Here is a 19,315-nt window from a genome sequence, read left to right as displayed (position 1 = left end):
CTAAGAACACTGAGGCTGTCTACAAGAAGGATCAGAGCCGTCTCTATTTCCTGAGGAGACTGAGGTCCTTTAACAGCTGCCAGACGATGCTGAGGATGTTCTACGAGTCTGTGGTGGCCAGTGCGATCATGTTTGCTGTTGTGTGCTGGGGCAGCAGGCTGAGGGTAGCAGACACCAACAGAATCAAAAAACTCATTCGTAAGGCCAGTGATGTTGTGGGGATGGAACTGGACTCTCTGACGGTGGTGTCTGAAAAGAGGATGCTGTCCAAGTTGCATGCCACCTTGGACAATGTCTCCCATCCACTACATAATGTACTGGTTGGGCACAGGAGTACATTCAGCCAGAGACTCATTCCACCGAGATGCAGCACAGAGCGTCATAGGAAGTCATTCCTGCCTGTGGCCATCAAACTTTACAACTCCTCCCTTGGAGGGTCAGACACCCTGAGCCAACAGGCTGGTCCTGGACTTATTTCCTGGCATAATTTACATATTACTATTTAACTATTTATGGTTTTATTACTATTTATTATTTATGGTGCAACTGTAATGAAAACCAATTTCCCCCGGGATCAATAAAGTATGACTATGACTATGACATGACTAGAAGTGCCAGATCGTTCAGTCAGCTCAAAAATAGATTCTTAAAAGGGAAATTATGGGCTGTAATGGATTGTAGTTCAAAAGAAGAAGTAGTATATTAAGAAGAAGAGTATTTAGTAGAATACTAAATATTCTATATTTAATATAATAAATATTATTATATTTATAATAAATATAAAGAAGAGTATCTAGTAGAATATTAAAGAAGAGTAAGCTGTCTGCAAGATGTTGCCATTGGACACTGGTGCCATCCTGCCAGAAGAGATCATGCACTGTAACAGATGTCAGTGGTGGGGAAACTGCTGGAGTCAGTTATCAAAGATGTGATAACAGCACATTTGGAAAGCGGTGAAATGATCGGACAAAGTCAGCATGGATTTGTGAAAGGAAAATCATGTCTGACGAATCTCATAGAATTTTTTGAGGATGTAACTAGTAGAGTGGATAGGGGAGAACCAGTGGATGTGGTATATTTGGATTTTCAAAAGGCTTTTGACAGGGTCCCACACAGGAGATTAGTGTGCAAACTTAAAGCACACGGTATTGGGGGTAAGGTATTGGTGTGGGTGGAGAATTGGTTAGCAGACAGGAAGCAAAGAGTGGGAATAAATGGGACCTTTTCAGAATGGCAGGCGGTGACTAGTGGGGTACCGCAAGGCTCAGTGCTGGGACCCCAGTTGTTTACAATATATATTAATGACTTGGATGAGGGAATTAAATGCAGCATCTCCAAGTTTGCGGATGACACGAAGCAGGGTGGCAGTGTTAGCAGTGAGGAGGATGCTAAGAGGATGCAGGGTGACTTGGATAGGTTGGGTGAGTGGGCAAATTCATGGCAGATGCAATTTAATGTGGATAAATGTGAAGTTATCCACTTTGGTGGCAAAAATAGGAAAACAGATTATTATCTGAATGGTGGCCGATTAGGAAAAGGGGAGGTGCAACGAGACCTGGGTGTCATTATACACCAGTCATTGAAAGTGGGCATGCAGGTACAGCAGGCGGTGAAAAAGGCAAACGGTATGCTGGCATTTATAGCGAGAGGATTCGAGTACAGGAGCAGGGAGGTACTACTGCAGTTGTACAAGGCCTTGGTGAGACCACACCTGGAGTATTGTGTGCAGTTTTGGTCCCCTAATCTGAGGAAAGACATCTTTGCCATAGAGGGAGTACAAAGAAGGTTCACCAGATTGATTCCTGGGATGGCAGGTCTTTCATATGAAGAAAGACTGGATGAACTGGGCTTGTACTCGTTGGAATTTAGAAGATTGAGGGGGGATCTGATTGAAACGTATAAGATCCTAAAGGGATTGGACAGGCTAGATGCGGGAAGATTGTTCCCGATGTTGGGGAGGTCCAGAACGAGGGGTCACAGTTTGAGGATAGAGGGGAAGCCTTTTAGGACCGAGGTTAGGAAAAACTTCTTCACACAGAGAGTGGTGAATCTGTGGAATTCTCTGCCACAGCAAACTGTTGAGGCCAGTTCATTAGCTATGTTTAAAAGGAAGTTAGATATGGCCCTTGTGGCTACAGGGGTCAGGGGGTATGGAGGGAAGGCTGGGTTCTGAGTTGGATGATCAGCCATGATCATAATAAATGGCGGTGCAGGCTCGAAGGGTCGAATGGCCTACTCCTGCACCTATTTTCTATGTTTCTATGTTTCTATTTGCCTGTGGTCTAAATAATGAAACTTTCCAATTTAAGGTATTAAGTAAAGAACCCTATGTTTGATATGGCCTGTTGAATGTGATTACAAATGAAAAGGAAGCCAAAAATGCCTAAGAGATACATTTTTCTACTAACCACTAATATAACAGTGGGCCATAGTTGAAAGTCAACACACAAACCTTTATTGCTGAAGAAAAGGCATCAGCATGTGAACTCACACCTGTAGTGAAAAAAATTAAAGCACAAAGTGGGAAAGGGCATAATGTTAGGATGATTGCAGATAATGAAAAGTATAATCAATGTTATGTCATTTGTGATAGATATGCCCATGAAAGTAAAAGTGACGGGCCGACAAATCCAGGGCAAGCATCAAAAAGGGCCACTTTTCAACATAATTGTATAAGGGCTAAGAGAGTTGTAAAAGAGCGCCTGAAGGCTTTATGTGTCAATGCAAGGAGCATTTGTAACAAGGTGGATGAATTGAAAATGCAGATTGTTATTAATGATTATGATATAGTTGGGATCACAGAGACATGGCTCCAGGGTGACCAAGGATGGGAGCTCAATATTCAGGGATATTCAATATTCAGGAGGGATAGACATGAAAGAAAAGGAGGTGGGGTGGCGTTGCTGGTTAAAGATGAGATTAACGCAATAGAAAGGAAGGACATAAGCCGGGAAGATGTGGAATCGATATGGGTAGAGCTACATAACACTAAGGGGCAGAAAACACTGGTGGGAGTTGTGTACGGGCCACCTAACAGTAGTAGTGAGGTCGGAGATGGTATTAAACAGGAAATTAGAAATGTGTGCAATAAAGGAACAGCAGTTATAATGGGTGACTTCAATCTACATGTAGATTGGGTGAACCAAATTGGTAAAGGTGCTGAGGAAGAGGATTTCTTGGAATGTATGCGGGATGGTTTTTTGAACCAACATGTCGAGGAACCAACTAGAGAGCAGGCTATTCTAGACTGGGTTTTGAGCAATGAGGAAGGGTTAATTAGCAATCTTGTCGTGAGAGGCCCCTTGGGTAAGAGTGACCATAATATGGTGGAATTCTTCATTAAGATGGAGAGTGATATAGTTAATTCAGAAACAAAGGTTCTGAACTTAAAGAGGGGCAACTTTGAAGGTATGAGACGTGAATTAGCTAGGGTAGACTGGCAAATGACACTTAAAGGATTGACGGTGGATATGCAATGGCAAGCATTTAAGGATTGCATGGATGAACTACAACAATTGTTCATCCCAGTTTGGCAAAAGAATTAATCAAGGAAGGTAGTGCACCCGTGGCTGACAAGAGAAATTAGGGATAGTATCAATTCCAAAGAAGAAGCATACAAATTAGCCAGAAAAAGTGGCTCACCTGAGGACTGGGAGAGATTCAGAGTTCAGCAGAGGAGGACAAAGGGCTTAATTAGGAAGGGGAAAAAAGATTATGAGAGAAAACTGGCAGGGAACATAAAAACGGACTGTAAAAGCTTTTATAGATATGTAAAAAGGAAAAGACAGGTAAAGACAAATGTAGGTCCCCTACAGACAGAAACAGGTGAATTGATTATGGGGAGCAAGGACATGGCAGACCAATTGAATAATTACTTTGGTTCTGTCTTCACTAAGGAGGACATAAATAATCTTCCAGAAATAGTAGGGGACAGGGGGTCCAGTGGGATGGAGGAACTGAGCAAAATACATGTTAGTAGGGAAGTGGTGTTGGGTAAATTGAAGGGATTAAAGGCAGATAAATCCCCAGGGCCAGATGGTCTGCATCCCAGAGTGCTTAAGGAAGTAGCCCAAGAAATAGTGGATGCATTACTGATAATTTTTCAAAACTCGTTAGATTCTGGACTAGTTCCTGAGGATTGGAGGGTGGCTAATGTAACCCCACTTTTTAAAAAAGGAGGGAGAGAGAATCCGGGGAATTATAGACCGGTTAGCCTAACGTCGGTGGTGGGGAAACTGCTGGAGTCAGTTATCAAAGATGTGATAACAGCACATTTGGAAAGCTGTGAAATCATCGGACAAAGTCAGCATGGATTTGTGAAAGGAAAATCATGTCTGACGAATCTCATAGAATTTTTTGAGGATGTAACTAGTAGAGTGGATAGGGGAGAACCAGTGGATGTGGTATATTTGGATTTTCAAAATGCTTTTGACAAGGTCCCACACAGGAGATTAGTGTGCAAACTTAAAGCACACGGTATTGGGGGTAAGGTATTGATGTGGATAGAGAATTGGTTAGCAGACAGGAAGCAAAGAGTGGGAATGAACAGGACCTTTTCAGAATGGCAGGCAGTGACTAGTGGGGTACCACAAGGCTCAGTGCTGGGACCCGTTATTTACAATATATATTAATGACTTGGATGAGGGAATTAAATGCAGCATCTCCAAGTTTGCGAATGACACGAAGCTGGGCGGCAGTGTTAGCTGTGAGGAGGATGCTAAGAGGATGCAGGGTGACTTGGATAGGTTGGGTGAGTGGGCAAATTCATGGCAGATGCAATTTAATGTGGATAAATGTGAGGTTATCCACTTTGGTGGCAAAAATAGGAAAACAGATTATTATCTGAATGGTGGCTAATTAGGAAAAGGGGAGGTGCAACGAGACCTGGGTGTCATTATACACCAGTCATTGAAAGTGGGCATGCAGGTACAGCAGGCGGTGAAAAAGGCGAATGGTATGCTGGCATTTATAGCGAGAGGATTCGAGTACAGGAGCAGGGAGGTACTACTGCAGTTGTACAAGGCCTTGGTGAGACCACACCTGGAGTATTGTGTGCAGTTTTGGTCCCCTAATCTGAGGAAAGACATCTTTGCAATAGAGGGAGTACAAAGAAGGTTCACCAGATTGATTCCTGGGATGGCAGGACTTTCATATGAAAAAAGGCTGGATGAACTGGGCTTGTACTCGTTGGAATTTAGAAGATTGAGGGGGGATCTGATTGAAACGTATAAAATCCTGAAGGGATTGGACAGGCTAGATGCAGGAAGATTGTTCCCGATGTTGGGGAAGTCCAGAACGAGGGGTCACAGTTTGAGGATAAAGAGGAAGCCTTTTAGGACCGAGATTAGGAAAAACTTCTTCACACAGAGAGTGGTGAATCTGTGGAATTCTCTGCCGCAGGAAACAGTTGAGGCCAGTTCATTGGCTATATTTAAGAGGGAGTTAGATATGGCCCTTGTGGCTACGGGGATCAGGGGGTATGGAGGGAAGGCTGGTGCAGGGTTCTGAGTTGGATGATCAGCCATGATCATAATAAATGGCGGTGCAGGCTCGAAGGGCCGAATGGCCTACTCCTGCACCTATTTTCTATGTTTCTATGATGTGAAGCAACAGAATTTAATATTATTGCCCAGGTCAAAGCAAGTCACTGATAATAGTAGCCTGATACAGTGGCAGGTTGTTTCATTGTGATAGCTTCAGTCACCTATCTTTCACAAAGTGCACAGTCAATCTCAAAACCTATCCAAGAGAGGCTTTGGCATAATTAGAGTAGAAGCAATGCATGGTATTCTATAATAGCCAACGTCTTACCTTAATAATAGTTACAGTCAATTATATTTAACAACCTACTCTGATAGGCAAGGTTTAGCTCAAATGGAAGAATGCAAATTAGCTTCCACACAGATATCCTAAAAACACTTTTGGAATCTATTGTGCAAATACAATGTCATTGTCAAACTTTCACAAGACATGCTGCACTTAGATAAACCCAAAACTTAAAATTTTCCTGACCTAAGAATATAATGTTATATTATTGGATGGAGACTTTACTCTATCCAAATCTTTCTAAGAACTTTTGGATTCTGAATTTTTAGGATACTTGACTGATAACATCAAAAAGTAGATGAAGCTGCAATTCTTTTTGATGGATAAATGTCTTGCAGGGGCAAGAGAACATAAGGAGATAATTAGAAACTAAATAAGCAAGGGGGTAATTTTAATCAATAACTACATTCTAAGATTCATCAACTTGCAAGTGAACTGCCCAGGGTAGAGGTTGTTACCTCTTTAAACAATTCAAAAAGAAAGCAAATTAATTCCTCAGTTAGTAAAGAATTAAAATATGCAGATTTGGTATAGAATCTTTTTCCAGATGTTTAGATCCTGAAACATGATTTGAATGGACATTAATAAGTCATGTGTGTGGGCCAGAATAAGGATTTCCATGTTTTTGAATGACCTTAAATAACTAAATATGATGAAATAATTAAATGGCTGTTTTTCTTTCTTGACTATGTGCAAATGTACAAGTAAGTCACTTCTATATCCTTCATGGCAATAATTCTGTTATGCTCTTTTGATGCAGAATTGTAACTGTTGTCATACTTGATAAGAATGCTCTATGGTATCTTCTCAAAAGTTTAGTTATATATCAGCTCAGAATTAATGTATGAATAAAAATGAAGCTAACTTGTCAGAATCAGAATTACTTTATTGCCAGAATGTGAAACATACCAGAAATGAGTCTGATTCAGTGTCAGGCATAAAACATGGGGTAATACCATCACAGACAATACAACAGTAAGCAACAATCTACAAAACAATAGTGCAAACAGCCACGAGCGATCAACAATTAGCAGAATGGTCACATGCGCAAACATCAATAAACAAACTTAAATAAATGTGAACATATGAATAGACTCTAGAATCATCAACAGAACAAGGGGAGCAGGAAAGACCATTTAACAGATATTGTGCAGGGACTTGCATTACACCTGAGTGAGTTTTGCTGAGAAGCTGGATAGCTACAGGAAAGAAGCATTGAAGTTTACATGTAGTCCTGGTGGTGATGGACTTATAGTATCTCCCTGATGACAATTTAGTGAATAGGTGACTGCTAGGGTGGGTGGAGTCAGCAGTAACTTTTTCAGCTCTTTTCTTTACTCTGGCGATAAACAGGTCTTTTAATGTCGGTAGCTGACAGCTAACGATCTCCGCTGAGTGGAATTTGAGACAAAGGAGGCTGTGGGAAGCCAAAGGGCGATAGAAGTGATCACAACACCCACAATGATGGCTGAGTGAAAATTTCTTCAGGATACACCCCGAGATGTTACATTTCCTAAGCTAGCATAGGAAGAACAATCTCTGCTGGGCTTTCAAAAGTTCAAATTTCCAAAAGATGTAGGTGCAGAATTAGGCCATTTGGCCCATCGAGTCTACTCTGCCATTTCATCATGGCTGATCCAATTTTCATCTCAGCCTCAATCTCCTGACTTCTCCCCATAAACCTTCATGCCCTGACTAATGAAGGAAATTTCAGAGTAATTTATTATCAAAGTACATATATGTCATCATATACAATAGAGATTCATTGCCTTGCAGGCTTACTCAATAAATCCATTGAATTAAAACCATAACAGAATCAATGAAAGACTGCACCAACTTGGTGTTGTGTCATAAGTTAAAAACTGTTCACAGATCCAATAGAAATAAGCCTTGCACACACACAATGCTGCACACAACACACTTTATTGCTAAGTTATCTCAGAAGTGCACCTGAGCCTGCTTAACCCCAGCAGCCTGTTCCAATCAATCACAACCTAACCTGTGGTAAGCCAAAATCCAAGAGACCTCACTCCTGGTGTAAACACGAGGAATTCTGCAGATACTGGAAATTCAAGCAATGCACATCAAATTTGCTGGTGAACGCAGCAGACCAGGCAGCATCTCTAGGAAGAGGTACAGTCGATGTTTCGGGCCAAGATCCTTCATCAGGACTAACTGAAGGAAGAGCTAGTAAGAGATATGAAAGTGGGAGGGAGAGGGGGAGATCCAAAATGATAGGAGAAGACAGGAACGGGAGGGATGGAGCCAAGAGCTGGACAGGTGATTGGCAAAAGGGACATGAGAGGATCAGGGGACAGGAGGAGTGCCTCCAACCTGATGGCATGTACATTGACTTCTCTAACTTCCACGAATGCCCCACCTCCCCCTCGTACCCCATCCGTTATTTATTTATATACACACATTCTTTCTCTCTCTCTCTCCTTTTTCTCCCTCTGTCCCTCTGACTATACCCCTTGCCCATCCTCTGGGTTTTCCCCCCCTCCCCCTTTTCCTTCTCCCTTTGCCTCCTGTCCCATGATACTGCATCCGGTGCTCCCGATGTGGCCTTTTATATATTGGCGAGACCCGACACAGACTGGGACACCGCTTTGCTGAACATCTACGCTCTGTCCGCCAGAGAAAGCAGGATCTCCCAGTGGCCACACATTTTAATTCCACATCCCATTCCCATTCTGACATGTCTATCCACGGCCTCTTCTACTGTAAAGATTAAGCCACACTCAGGTTGGAGGAACAACACCTTATATTCCATCTGGGTAGCCTCCAACCTGATGGCATGAAAATCGACTTCTCTAACTTCCGCTAATGCCCCACCTCCCCCTCGTACCCCATCTGTTACTTATTTTTATACACACATTCTTTCTCTCACTCTCCTTTTTCTCCCTCTGTCCCTCTGAATATACCCCTTGCCCATCCTCTGGGTCCCCCCCCCCCACCTCCTTGTCTTTCTTCCCGGACCTCCTGTCCCATGATCCTCTCGTATCCCTTTTGCCTATCACCTGTCCAGCTCTTGGCTCCATCCCTCCCCCTCCTGTCTTCTCCTATCATTTTGGATCTCCCCCTCCCTCTCCAACTTTCAAATTCCTTACTCACTCTTCCTTCAGTTAATCCTGACGAAGGGTCTCGGCCTGAAACGTCGACTGCACCTCTTCCTAGAGATGCTGCCTGGCCTGCTGTGTTCACCAGCAACTTTTATGTGCGTTGCTTGAATTTCCAGCATCTGCAGAATTCCTGTTGTTTGCGGTTAAATAATTAAAGTGAGGTAGTGTTCATGGGTTCAATGTCCATACAGGAATCAGATGGCAGAGGGGAAGAAGCTGTTCCTGAATTGCTGAATGTGTGCCTTCAGGCTTCTGTACCTCCTTCCTGATATTAACAGTGAGAAAAGGGCATGCCCTGGCTGCTGGAGGTCCTTATTAATGGACGCTGCCTTTCTGAGACACCGCTCCCTAAAGGTGTCCCGGGTACTTTGTAGGCTAGTGCCCAAGATGGAGCTGACTAGATTTACAAACTACTGCAGCTTCTTTCGGTCCTGTGCAGTAGCCCCTCCATACCAGACAGTGATGGAGCCTGTCAAAATGCTCTCCACAGTACAACTGTAGAAGTTTTGTACAACTGTAGAAGTTTTTTAGTGTTTTTATTGACATGCCAAATCACTCATCTCTAGTTAAATACTGGATCTTAAGTTGCTGCTTATCATAAAGACATCAGTGCCTGTGTTTTAATACTGCACATTCAGTAAAGATTGCGTAAAGCTGGAAAAAAAAAATGGTTGTTGCTAATCTCATAGGCTGAAAGCTGAGTTGTGACAGTCATTTGCTAAAGTTGCTGATAAAAAAGGCTGATCTTGCTGAGTCAGATGATCCTTAAATGGCAAGAACATCTGAGGAGGTAACTAAGTCACATGAACAGACCACAATAATGTTTTGTTGTGAAACTCCTTGGTCGGTCTTGACAAGTTTCTGAACATCTCTGAATCAACTAAGTGTAGTGAAATAATTAAAGACATAAAAATGTAAATAATTCATGTCTTTAATTATTTCACTACATTTAGTTAATTCAGAGATGTAATAAAAAAATGCTGTCACCTACCTATGAACAAAGCCTACTCCCATTTGGATAAGCAGGGCAGCACTGTGAGGATCATGTTTTTTTGATTTCTCAAGTGCCTTCAACAGCATACAGCCCTCATTGCTGGGGGAAAAGCTCTGTTCAATGCAGGTTGGCACTTCCATTGTATCCTGGATAATGGACTACCTGATTGGCAGACCACAGTTTGTGCAGCTTCAGAGCTGTGTGTTAGACATGGCTGTAAGCAGCACTGGCGCCCCATAGGGGACTGTATTGTCTCCCTTCCTGTTTATCTCAGACCTTAGATATAACACTAAGTCATGTCATCTGCAGAAATTCCCTGATGACTCAGCAATAGTTGGGTGTATAATGGGAAGACGGGAGGATAAATACAGGGCCCTGGTGGAGGACTTGGTCAAATGGTGCAAGCTGAATCATCCGTAGCTCAACAAAGTAAGACAAAGGAGATGTGTTCCAAGGAATAAAGTTTGAACCTGTTCAATCTTTCCTTACAACTCAGGTTCTCCAGACCTGGCAACATCCTTCTAAATTTTCTGTGTACTCTTTCAACTTTATTTACATCCTTCCTGTAGCTAGGTGACCAAAACTGCACACAATATTCCAAATTAGGACTCACAAATGTTTTATATTTGATGGTGACAATTTTATACTCAGCCTTGGAAACCGGAGAGAGAACAAGGCTGTGGAGACTCACTCCAGTAAGTACAGCCCTTCCTAAATTTTCTTTCAAATTCTGTATTTTACTTTAGTGTTATATCTTCATCAATCTTTCCATCCGAAATCTTGTCTGGTGTTAAGGCAATAATGTTCAGAATTCAAGGTTACTTCTTCACTCAGAAAAGCAAATTAGATAAACTTCTCTCTCAAACCCATTTTAGAAAACAGTATACCATTAGTAGTAGATATGATCCTGTCAGCTTAGCACTATAGAGAAGAAAAAGCACTTCACTGCTTGACTATTCCATTGCCATTTTAATAGACAAATAGAGTAATAGTTATCATTAATAATCAACTCTATCATTGCATTTTTATGACTACCAGGATTGTTAAGACATGGCAATTTCCATTGAGAAAGTTTTTATTCTTTCTTATGATGGATGGAACTGCTGCTTTATTATATAGTGTCAAAAATATTTGTACATTTCACTATACACCGTGCTTTCATTCAGTAAATACTCCAAGGGAAAAATAGAATTCCCACACACAATTGGACTATTTGTTCCTTTAAAGCTTTTCATACGTTGCAATGTATTTCTTTTTCTCACTCAGAATAGCTTTTCATATTGATAAATCCCTCTGCACACATTGATGATGTATCACCATTGTTGCAAACATCGTCACACCATTTTCTATTTGCTTTCCCAACACGTTATGGCATACATATGGTGCAATCTAAAGCAAAATATTCAGGTTTGGAGCATCACCCACCGTGAGGTGTGTCATTGCACAAATTCACTCACCCCCGCACCCCCCCATGAGAGACCTGGAGGACCTCAGCAGCCTCTTCAAACTCTGTCTGTCAATGCATAACCCAGGTACATGAACACACCTTTAAAGGTTCTTCCACCCTTCTTACAGTGCACTGCCAGATTTGGTCATAGATGCAAGTTTCTGCACCAAGCTGGAGTCTGAAATGTCATGCATGAAGAAGAATTGAGCTTCAGCATTCATGCATTTTTAATGAGTTGTGCTTTAAGTCACTTCACTGTTTGAAATGGGTGAAGAACAACAGAGGGTCTGTGGTGTTTCACACAAACTTAGCACTACAGTAAACAGAGAGCATTCACACAAAGTTTAGATTTGCCCATAAAAGTAAATCATTTGTCAACACATTTGGGATCTGATAACTGAGGGACCATTTACAGAAAAGAGTAAGTCACATAATAGAAAAATATTATTCAATGAATGATAAAAGAACACCCAAATCAAACTGTAATTTTTAAAAACCAAATACAAAAAATGGAATTACTCTTTATCAAAATATTTTTATTACCAATTACCATCAAAGCAGAATCAGGAAAGCCATGGATTTAAGATGATAGCAGAAAGAATGAATCAAGACCTGAGGGGCAAATTCTTCACACAGAGGGTGATGCATATACTGAATGAAATGATCTGACAAAGAAAGTAGATAGGTAAGTAAAATAATGATGTTTAAAAGACATTTGTATAAGTATGCACATAGGAGGAGTTTAGAGGAATTTGGGCCAAATACAGCCAAATGATACTAGCTTGGGCCTAGCACCATGGTCTGCATGGACGAATTGGATTGAAGGGCTTGTTTCTATGCTATATTACTCTGTGACTCTGTCAAATATTTCAACAAGTAAATGAAAGTTACTGGAGATGCTGGAAATCTAAAAATATTGAAAATGCTGTAAATATTCAACAGGTTGGTTACATTGAACAGAACTAATGCTCACATGTGCTTCATGCAGATCTCCCAAAGGCAATGGAAGGATAAATCTCCATTGAAGTGGCAGTGAAGCACTAAGCAGTGACTGGCCCCTCAGAACAGTAAAATCATCATGACAGTGTGTGTTTGCAGGGACGATTGGAAAATGGGTGTGAGATGATGTTCAGATTGTCCAAGTCAGATTGCAGATGCAGAAAGGCACTTTGAGGTGCAGTTGATCAAGTTTACAGGCCACATTCATTCAGAGTATTGTGATGTGTGGGTGTACCCTACATGTGGGTGAAGCCAAAAGTCAGGTCCAGGTACACTAAAAGCACATAAGGTCATGACCAATAAACAATCTAAGAGCCATGGATGCATATTAAGACTTGAATATCTAGACAAGGCATAACATACCTTAACCTACTTCAAGAATATTTCTCAGACAAAACTTTAAAATAATAATTAAGATAACAGTTTGGTGACTTTTAGTTATTCAATTAAAATAATTTATTTCCTGAAAACGTCTACAAACTAGAGCCAGATTACACGTTCAAAGCTATTTGGCTGAAAATAAGTTAATAAATTTAGCCACATTCACCAAAGTGGTTAACCAGATAAAAGGGAGTGTTTTCAGATCATAGAGTAACTCCTTGTGAAGTTGCACTATTCTTTCCTATTGATTTTTAAATTTCAGCTCAGTTTCGCACCATTAGACCACAAACCGATTTCATTTTTGAGTGGTTGATTTCTCAGGAGGAACATTGCAACCAGTAGCTCTCTCCATGATAAAGAACTGGATTCGGCAACTATGTCTAATATATGCTATCAGATGCAGAGATCAGAAAGATGCTATACCAGCTGCCCTTCTATTCCATGAACATTGTCAGTGTGTGACTCAGCATTCAACAACACAATGGATATGAAGGTGCAACACTTAGACACCAATTATAGACAATAGACAATAGGTGTAGGCCATTCGGCCCTTCGAGCCAGCACTGCCATTCACTGTGATCATGGCTGATCATCCACAATCAGTATCCAGTTCCTGCCTTATCCCCATAACTTTTGATTCCACTATCTTTAAGAGCTCTATCCATCTCTTTTTTGAAAGCATCCAGAGACTTGGCCTCCACAGCCTTCTGGAGCGGAGCATTCCATATATCCACCACCCTCTGGGTGAAAAAGTTTCTCCTCAACTCCATTCTAAATGGCCTACCCCTAATTCTTAAACTGTGGCCTCTGGTTCTGGACTCACCCATCAGCGGGAACATGCTTCCTGCCTTCAGCACGTCCAATCCCTTAATAATCTTATATGTTTCAATAAGATCCCTTCTCAGCCTTCTAAATTCCAGAGTATACAAGCCCAGTCGCTCCAATCTTTTATCATATGACAGTCCCGCCATCCCGGGAATTAACCTTGTGAACCTACGCTGCACTCCCTCAATAGCAAGAATGTCCTTCCTCAAATTTGGAGACCAAAACTGCACACAATACTCCAGGTGTGGTCTCACCAGGGCCCTGTACAGCTGCAGAAGGACCTCTTTGCTCTTATACTCAATTCCACTTGTTATGAAGGCCAGCATGCCATTAGCTTTCTTCACTGCCTGCTGTACTTGCATGCTTGCTTTCAGTGACTGATGTACAAGAACACCTAGATCTCGTTGTGCTTCCCCTTTTCCTAACTTGACTCCATTTAGATAATAATCTGCCTTCCCGTTCTTAGCACCAAAGTGGATAACCTCACATTTATCCACATTAAACCAATCCCACTAATCACACCAGAAAAAGTTAAAGTCTATTTATTCTGAACAATATGAACTTGCAATAGCATGATAACTCTTACTATTGAACAATCATCTTGGTATGGAAAATTGCAACCCCACATTTCGTTCTTTCAATTTTTAATTAATGTTGAGAATTTTTTAAACATTATATTTTTCCCTATTTCTTTCTCTTTTACCTGAATTTCTGCATGATTTTAAATTGAATATTCTAACTTAAACTTGCTCTTTTAGACTGCATTCCAAAGATTTCTACAAAGCCAATTATTGGAAATTGTGGAAGTCTGCGATAAAAGCAAGAAGTATTTGAAGTATTCAGCAGGTCAGGTACTTTTTGTGGTGTGAGAAACAAGTTAATAACCTTTTTATCAGAATTCATTCTTTTAGTTGAAGATACACACACATTTATCCTCTAGATAGGATAAGACAACTGATAAGATTTACCAAAGGCCTACAGTAGATATGTGACTGTTCTAAATATATTGAAAGGCAAAGAAAAATTCTTCAGCACTGAGCACTGAGTGGAAACACTGGGTCAACAGAGGACAGGGTTACTATAAGCAGAATTCCAGATGACAGTACAGGCACAGCCATTTGGCTCATGAAGTTGTGGAAGAAATTTCTTCCATACCACCTAATCCAATCCCGATCTCCTGTTCATTCTTCATACCTACTAGTATTTCCTCCAAAGAGCTTATTGACTGTGCAGCATATAGCTGCAACATTCTAATTAACTAGTATGTTATGAAGTCACCATTAATTTTGTCTTCTCAGGATTTCCTCGATAACCAGCAGTAAATTGCACTCATCAGTTAATAAATTTCTCATCAAGATTAGTTTTTACTCCTTACTGTCTCAGGTTCTGGTATTTCTATTCACAACAATATCATGTCATGGTTTGTAATAATTGTTGCATTGTTCTATATTCCTATCATAAACAGGTGCTCAAAACTACATAATACTCTGTATCTAACAACAGTGAGATATGGTACTCTATTTCTTAAGAATTATGCATTCTCTTTGAAAATTTTATGAGTTGATCCACCTGAATACACAACAAGGTGCTACTGTTCCTTTATTAAGATAATGGGCATTTAATTTCCTCATTATGTACAGGACCAGTCTGTTCTGAGAAAATTAATCAATACCAACAATCTCTTCAGTAGCCTAAAAACTTTCCCCTGTAATACCATGTAGAGTTAATCCTTTCCTTTGAAATAAATGCAATTTAGATAAAAGCATGATTAAAGAGCATGATATAAACTGAATGTAGGAAAAATGTGTTTACTGCATTGAAGTTTATAACAACTTTTTCTTTAAAGAGTTAAAAATCCTTTTATCATCCATTTAAATATGCTCGTAGCTACTTAATTTTAATCATGCTTGTGCTAAACATAAGCATCACATGACCTCTAAAAATTTTCCTGTAGGAGTGTAATCAATCTTCAGAGATAATGGAAAGCTGTTCAATGCTCCAGAATCAAGGTGACCCAAATCTCAGACATAGTTTACATTTATACACATTCAATGGTCAAGCTTCAAGCCATCACTGAAGCAAATGAGAACATTACAAGCCAAAGTGTTCAGCTAATCTGCTCATTCTGCACCATGCTATCAGATGACAATAAAGACTATGCAACCCCCTGGAAATCTGTTTACTTCCCAGATCCCAGCAGCCAAAAACAGACACTGGTGTTGAAACTCATCACCACTTTCAAGATGTCAACACAGTTTTTTGTTGTTTGCGGAAAGAGTTTGAAGATCAAGTCCTCAAACCTGGCACAAGGGTCATGATCAATTGGGCAGCAGCGAAGCTACAGGAATGGAATGATATGTATATTATGCAGGTAGGTAGGATTAGTTTATTAGGTGTCATTAGTCGAATTGGTTTGGTATAAAATTGTGAGCTGAAGAATCTGTTCTTGTACGGCACCATTCTCGTCCTACAATATAAAATGGTTATGAAAGATGAACATCATATTTATATCAAAATAATTTGCAGTTTTGATCTGATTTGTGAATTGATTTTGTTTTTATTCTTGATCCACCTGTTACCCAAGACTTACTGATCAACTAATTTTTTTCATTCATGAACAATTCTCAGAGCAAATTGGTAAAGGTTGAACACAGAACTTCAGCAAAACAATCTATCAATATCTTGCACACACAGTCCTTTTATGAAATTTACTACAATGTAAACCATTACAAAGATATACAGTATATACATGTATTGAAATAAATCTCAAAATGTGTTGCAAGTAAAAACCCAGAGTGCCAGAATTGAATCCAGCTGCAAAATTCTACATGTCAGTGCAGTCTGTAAAGGGCTTTTCTTTATACAATACTACAACCTATTGCAGATCACTAGAGTATTACCAAATGCCATATGTTTGGCATCACATGCAAAGCATCTGGTATTCTTTAACAAACAACAAAAAATTTAAAATACAATAAAACAACTGTCAGTCACATAACGTTTACTTTCTCATGTTTCAAATAGTTGATTTGCATTTGAAAGTTTATACATAAAAATAAACAAGTGTCAAAAACCCAAGTCCTATTTTCGCACACATTATTCACTGCCTCACCTTTTGGCTTCTTGCTACTGTAGGCAAACTTTGAGAGATGTATACCAAATCAAAAGGAAAGTATAGTCAAGAACAGTGTTTTAAACTGTAAGACCCAGCTCTGTTGTCTATCAGTATTGTAGTGCTTTTCTATCCACTAAAAAAAAGACAACAAAATTGTTGAAAGCTGTCGTAAATATTTCTGTACTGGAGAAATTAATGGTATCTTTGATAATCTTAAATATATTGTATATTTTAAAGCTATCTACCATAAAGCCATAATATTTAAAGCTAAGATGAAATTAATTACAGGTATAAGCTCTAATTTATGGAGCTAGCTGACAGAGGCAGCAAGGATTGGAAAGATTTAGAGGGATGTTGGCCAAATGGGACTAGCTTGTGTGGCCATCTTGGTCAGCATGGACAGGATAGGCTGAAGAGCCCATTATTCCATAGGTCTTACTTGAAGACTGTTAATTTAAACAATTATATAAATGTTAGATGTAACCTAGGGTCATCAGGTGTTTCAGGTCTTTCAAATCAGACACTCAATCAGATTGACTAGGCCCTGGCTTGTGTCCTAGCAGCACTGTTCCACAGCTCACACCTCTTGATCCATAGCCATCTGGAGGCTCACTCAGCAGACTCTGTGATGGTCTTGATGGCTCTTTTCTTTACAGCCTCAATAATTCCAAGGTGAGAGGAGGTTCTGCACAGCGAGCAGTCAGCTAAACCTCTACATTGTAGAATCTACAACCCACCACTATAGGCTTGCAAAACGTTCTCCACTCCTGTCTTTGGCAATTCTCCACCAGCTCCTGGTAATTGGCTTTTTTACATTCAAGCATCTCCTCAATAGTAATGCATATTAAAAGTGTTTTAACGGAAGGTATCTTTGTGCATACAGCTTTAAGCACACAGCTTGTACATCTGACAATAAACTCAACTTTGTCCCAAACCAATCACTGAAGATACAAGAATTTAAACTCTGTGCAGGTGTAAATCACATGGTAGTTGATGAAAGCCCATTCTCTTCCAGGACTAAACGATTGTGTATGTACAAACACTTAATTTTCCTCTTATTCAGACTGCCATTCTTTTTATCTACACACTTTAAAAACACAAGTTTACATTAATGATCATTTTCCCTTACGTGAAGATAATTTTGTCTTTTGTCCATTCAATCTTCTCTTGATATTTTGATTATATTGTTGATAGTTTGTACCTTAAATCTACATTGTAACCTTTATGCTGCATCACATTATAACCTTAATTATCAACAATTGACTGATCTCACTCCAGCTGACCCAACAACCATAACCTTTTGGGAGAGAATTGATTTTATGCCTCTGGACGGTTTATAATTTCCATGGTAGTAATTGTCACAGAGAACTTCATAGGAATATATTCAAACAATAATTGATGCAAAGTTCACATTCAAAGCTTAAAGGCATATTTCAAAAACAAAGAAAAGAACACCTGGAAAATTTTAGCACCTAGACACATTGAAGGAATGGCCATCAATTCAGAACAATTAAATTCAGGAAATAACGTACCTCATTATTCATTCAGTTACTGTGTCCAAATTCTCCCCTTGTTGTCAACAAACTACTCTGTAACCTCAAAGGACCTGAATCAAAATGTGGGTTTAAGTACATAAATTTATTTTCAAGTAGTTAAATACTGTATATGAATGATTCATTTAAAACTGAACAACTTCATTAAATGAGACAAGGGCAAACTTGTCTTAAGGAAGAGAAACATTCTTAATTTATATATATCAGGGATTACAGAAGTAAAGGATGACAGAAGTTAAAAGAATAAAATCTTTGTGGTGATATGCGTGAATGATGACTCAGTAAGCAGTTTAGCAGCACTTGTTTGATATTTTTAAAAAATCATATCATTGCAAAATATTTAGTAATCTGTTTCATTTTGTATACTGACTGAAAGCAGAACCAAAAACTAAAATGATCTTCTATGATAGTGAATTGCTGTGGGCAAACAATTTAATCAGATACATTCATTTTAGCTTCAAATTCAGAAGAGAAAATCATATGTGATTTCCATTCTGCTGTACAATGCACTACATATATAGACCAGGTATTAGAATTAATGCAAACCAGATAGTTTTTTCGATAGTTGATGTAAAATTATCTCATCTATGAAATGTACTAAAGGTTACAACGGTTCCACATCAAATCGTGGTTGATTTAAGGTAATTTTACACTCAATGACTTACCAAGTACTGCAGATGATTTTCTCAGAACCATTTAAATGTCATCTTGCATAAAATTGTTCAAAAGTTTGAACCACCTATTTGTTTACATTTTGAGAGCTGGTGTTCTAAAGATTTTATGTGTTGGGAATAGATTTTAAATCACTTTGAATGTTCAAAAAAAGGTACAATGTTTTAAATATGGTTGTGTTGCTTAGGATATAGGAAATCAAACTGCACTGCATACTTGTATGATATGTTCCTATCTTTCTAGTTGTCCTTAAATAACCTGAAAGCTTTTTTAGATTGTTGCGACTAGCATTTGAGTTTGTGTCACAATAATGCCGGTGGATGTGAGAACTCAGTTGAGGAATTGGGTGCTGGTAGTGGTTAACAAACTATATTTTATATA

Source organism: Mobula hypostoma, chromosome 2, assembly GCF_963921235.1.
Source record: "Mobula hypostoma chromosome 2, sMobHyp1.1, whole genome shotgun sequence".
NCBI classification, from domain to species: Eukaryota; Metazoa; Chordata; class Chondrichthyes; order Myliobatiformes; family Myliobatidae; genus Mobula; species Mobula hypostoma.
This window is presented reverse-complemented; position numbering follows the sequence as displayed.